Source organism: Tupaia chinensis, unplaced genomic scaffold (genome assembly GCF_000334495.1).
Source record: "Tupaia chinensis unplaced genomic scaffold, TupChi_1.0 Scaffold000399_1, whole genome shotgun sequence".
NCBI lineage: Eukaryota > Metazoa > Chordata > Mammalia > Scandentia > Tupaiidae > Tupaia > Tupaia belangeri.
In genome coordinates, this window is record NW_006159901.1 from 2,598,959 (window position 1) to 2,603,970 (window position 5,012).

At 32.8% G+C, this 5,012-nt stretch overlaps 1 long non-coding RNA gene across 4 annotated transcripts in view; it reads left to right on the forward strand.

Annotated features, from left to right (window-relative positions):
* Window positions 1-212: 212 nt before the first annotated feature.
* Window positions 213-5,012, forward strand: part of LOC102478895 (uncharacterized) — a 58,709-nt gene continuing 53,909 nt past the window's right edge. Inside the window, exons 1-2 of one of the 4 annotated variants that reach the window (XR_001370780.1) lie at window positions 213-431; window positions 1,323-1,428. This is a non-coding gene — a long non-coding RNA (uncharacterized LOC102478895). Of the gene's footprint in view, window positions 432-834; window positions 986-1,322; window positions 1,429-5,012 lie in introns of those variants that run through there. The other 3 variants (XR_335363.1, XR_335362.1, XR_001370779.1) reach the window with 3 other exon arrangements.

The window sequence follows — 5,012 nt, forward strand, 5'->3', positions numbered from 1 at the left end:
GTCTTTGAATATTATCTTATGTTCATTCTTTTAGCCAAATTACACTAACATCCATGTTCCTCATAGACTTGGAACTGGGCTATGATTGTCCAGTCTCTGATGTCTCCTGCCAGCTGACTGACTCTTATTCTTATGGAATTGATTGGTAGACACATTCTATTGTCGCTTAGTAACTCCTACTGGTTATCACATTTTTGCTGTTAATCCTGAGTTATTTCATGTCTAATTCTCTAACTTAAGAGTTATACTATATAAAAAATTTCCTTTGTCCTACTTCTCTTACTCTGCCCCTTGTACGATACATAGTGAAAATCATCTGAAATACTTTATGACTTCTGATACAAGACTGAAAGTATCAGTATTGTAATAGCAACTAATAGCAGCTGGCTGGAGCACTATAATGAGGATTCTGAACCTGAGATCTGGGTGAGGTAAAAAAGGCAAGAGACAATTTATCAGTGTTTGAAATAAAACAGAAGTGAATGGTTCTATGTGTGTTGATTAATTTAAGTCATTTAAACTATCCTCTTTAATAAAATGATTATTCTTTGTTTGAATGTACTTTTGTCATTCCATAGTACATAGGTAAGAGGATATTAGCAATCAGTATTCTCATTTTACCAGTTCGGTCAGTTAGTGTTTAGTCCTACCCACAGAATGGAAAATTTTGTGTGTGCAAGTTTCTAAACTGTGATGAAATTACAAACTTTTTAAAAAAAATTGATTACATTACACATTTCCTCCTGAACCTAGGCAACCTTGGAACCATTGTAACCAGTGATGTCAGTGAAAGCAAAATTATGTGACTTCCAGATTAGGTCATAAAGAGCAAGACTCATTTCACTTACTTTTTGGCCTCTCTGTGTCTCTCTTTTCTCATTCTTAGTGCTTTTCTTTGACACACATCACTTACCCTGTTACTACAAGGTCCAGGCCACATAGAAAAGTAACATATCGGTTTTCCGGTTGACAGTCCTAGCTAAGAGTTAAGTTATAGACAGCATTGATTGCTAGATACATGTATAAGTCTTTAGAGTTGTGCTGTTGATTACTGAGTAGCTAGTGAGCACTTGAAATAGGACTATTTTAGATTGAAACGTGCTTTAACTGTAAAACCCACACTATATTTCAAAGATTTGTAGAATAAAAAGAATATTTCATTAATATTTTCATATTGAGTATATGTTAACATGATCATTTTTTGATATATCAGGCTAAAAATACATTAATCTTATCCATTTATTTTTTACATTTCCTTTACTGTGGCAATTAAAAATTTTTAAATCATATATGTGATTTATAGTATACTTTTCTTTAAACAGTGCTGCTCTAGAAGAATTCTGCTCCCGACCTTTGAGTTATACACCAGCTGTTCCCAAGTGGACCAGAGACAAGATACTCTTCTGCTCTCTGCTCATGTCCAGATATGTAAGTAAAATAAATGTTACATTTTTTAAGCCAAGTGTCTTCCTGTTATCTGATGAGTGTTCATAACAATTTCTGATTGTAATGAGGATTTAAAAAAATTTTGAAGTTCATGTAAAATGCATTTTTCATATAGTTTAAAGCATTAGGAAATACAGCATAAATACCAATAGAATATTAAATACACACAGTTGACTGTATAGTGAGTAATTATGTGCCTAGCACTCAGAAAGAAAATTAAATATTACTATACCACAAAAGCTTCCTCTCTATACCTAGATTCTAATCCCACTTTCCTTAGAAGTAAACTCTGTTTTTAATTTTATTGCTTTCTTGCTTTTTAAATTCCTGCCACTTACATTTTTATTATTTTTATTAGAGAGATTTTTACTATAGAGTGCATGCATTTGCTGGAAAGACAAAGAGACAGAGAGTGAGTCATCACCCCTCCAGGGGGGATGGTCATGCTGTAGTCCCTTCTCCATTCTCCTCATACACACGTGCCCAGCATGAGTTTTGATCTACCAGGGCTGGGCTGAAACCGAGGTCAATTATGTGGGAGTCCAGTGACATAACCATTGTGCAATCTGCTGGTCCCCCACTTACATTTTCAATCAAAACACTATTTCATCTTGCCTATTTTTTTAAACTTACTTACATAAATGGATGCATACTGTGTGTACATATTTACCACAATTTTTGCTAGCAAAATATTTTATCTGCAATTCATCCATCCCAAAACATGACTGCTGGTCTTTTATTTTCATTGTTGAATAGTATTCTATAGTACAAAAATGCCACTGTGTGTGAGTTCATACACTCTATTTTGGAATATTTGGATTGTTGTTCTGCTAATATAAATAATATTGCCAAAACATTTTTTGTACCTTATATGAGTTTAGGGTATTTTTCAAATATATTTTGTATATGTATTTCTCTTGTACATATAAATACAGTGAAATTGCTGGGTCATGGCATATATATGTATACATATATATATATATATATATATATATATATATTATATATATGTTTTATAGAATCAGGCATTATGATGTAATGCCCAACAATTTTCCAAAGTGTATAAGCTAATTTACCTTCCAACACGCTATGGATGAGAGTTCATTTTGTTAAGCACAGTAGAAAAACGTGGAATCTTGGAATAGTCAGAAAGTAAAAGTTCTATATTCTTATATTTAAAAAAAAATCCGCCCCTAGAGTTTAACTTATATTACCTTGAAGACTACCCAGGTTGTCTTTTTTGTTAGTTTATTTGTTACTGAGATGGAGTTTTACCGTATCATGAGTCTTCTGTCTCAGCCTCCCAGCTGCTGAGACTTTAGGCATGTGTCATCAGGCCTAGTTCTTTCAGACGTGATCTGGCTACGTTGTCCCTGCTGCAATAACTCCAGATCCTCTTGCCTCAGCGGATGAGGAGCTATATACAGGTGCTCGCCACCTCGCTCAGCTTTTAATGTGGGCTTAGAGTTGAGCTGGGGTCTCCCCTGTGGCTCATGCCTGCTGAGTAGCAGCACTCTACCATGTCTGAACCTTGACTATCTTTTATATGTACTTATTGACCATTTATGTTTTCACTACTATAAAATTCTCATTCATTTCTTTGCCAGCTTTTCATTTTCGGTTTCATGTATTTTTTTCTATTTATGTAATTATTTATTTATTTATTTATTTATTTTTCATTATTTTTATTACCATTATTTCAGTTTCTTTTATACATTCAATCACATTACTTAGCTTTCAAAGTGAAAATTCCAACATGTGTACATTTGACAATGCTATAAGGTTATCCTTCAATAGATAATAACTCATTTCCTTATCCCATAAATGCCTTGCCTCTCTTATTTTTCTCTTTAATGTCCTTCCTTAGACTCTCATAAGAGTTTTTATATATGATGGATAATAATTTTTGCGTATGTAAATGTGCATGCTGATATGTGCATTTACCATAGCTTGATGAATAGACAGTTAATTTTAATATATATTAACTTTGTTATATTGAGATCTCCAAGGTAAAGATTCATATTACCTTGAAATAATGTCAGTTTAATATTTGTTTTCTTTTTCTGTTTTTGTTTTTGTTTTTGTTTGAGTTTGAGTTGTCAAAGGGCGTAGGAGCTATCCATAGTGTCTGACAGAGAGACAGAAAGGAGGGGAGAAGAAAGCACCTCAATGTGGTGTGATCGTGCTGTGTTCCTTTCTCCATTTTCTATCGTGTTAGGGTTTTATACATGCCCCGTTGTGGTTTTTCAAGCCTCCTGGCCATGAGCCACAGTTGACCATGTGGGATCTGGATTCTCCTAACCTCCAAATCATGGTGCTGACATTATTTGTTCTTTTCTAACCCATATTAACTTTAGTTATTTTTCTTATTATATTGTGTTGGCTTTTATTTGTATATGAGATATGACAGGATAGTAGTAAGGATAGTAGTAAAACTTTGTGTTCTCTAGTGTCAATTTTCGATTGACATTTTGTAACATCGTGTAAGTTGAAACTGGTTTATTTCTAATATCTGTGAACCTTTAGTAAATAATGCTTGGCTTTCTAAATCTGGATTAATAGTGATTCTCTATATTTTGATTAAATAACTCTGTTCTAAACATAATATATTTAGAACCATTTAATATCTTCTCAAAATTCAGTCATCCCAATATTTAAGCAATGAAGATTGGTAATATCCAAATAATTAATAATAAAGAAATCAGTTGTTATGGATTCTTAAGTAAAGTATTGGATTTAAGCATGCCCTTAATTTCAAGTCTAAAAATAGCTCATTTACAAGGCTCCCAAAGTAAATAAGATCTTTTCAGCTCTTTTTATTATAAATTATTTTTCATGCACATTACCAAAATTTAAATTGGGTCTATTTTCTTAAGTCCCTAGAGGAGTTAGTTGCTTTTGCTGAAGTCAGTAATCACAACTTCAAGTAGCATGGTGGACTTTTTTTGATTATTTAATGTAAAAAATGTATCTTTAGTGATGTTTTGTCTTTTTCACAAGAAGATAATTAAGAAAATAGTTATAGCTAAGGTGTGTTGGATAAATTATGAATGCAAAAATACAGGTGTTTAAATTAAACAACTTAAAGATCCTATTTTAACAGGAATAAAATATATTTTTGCTTTTGCTGATAAATTTAATTAAATTTTCAACATATTGTATTGGCAGCTTTGCACATGCGGTCTTTGAAAACTTGTTTGCGTTAGTAAGTCTTTAATGCCGAAACACTCATGAACAATATGTCAAGCATTAATCTAAGCTTTTCTCTCACCATTCACATTTAATTAATTTTATAGAAAATTGCTCAGTAAAATAACTAGGAAGTAATCGAGCTGTCTACCTAAACCTTTATCTTGGTACATACCCTCTGATTACTGAGGGTCAAATCAGCTTAGCCGGTCTAATGTGAGTAGTTCTATAATCCATATCTGCTATTTTTTTGCTGGCAATGGAGATGTACTCTCCAGGAATTTATTGCTTCTCTTGGTTATGATAGCAACCTAAAACCTGAGCGTCCCTTGTGGGACCTGGTGAGTTTTATTTACCACTATAAAAGTGTATGTATA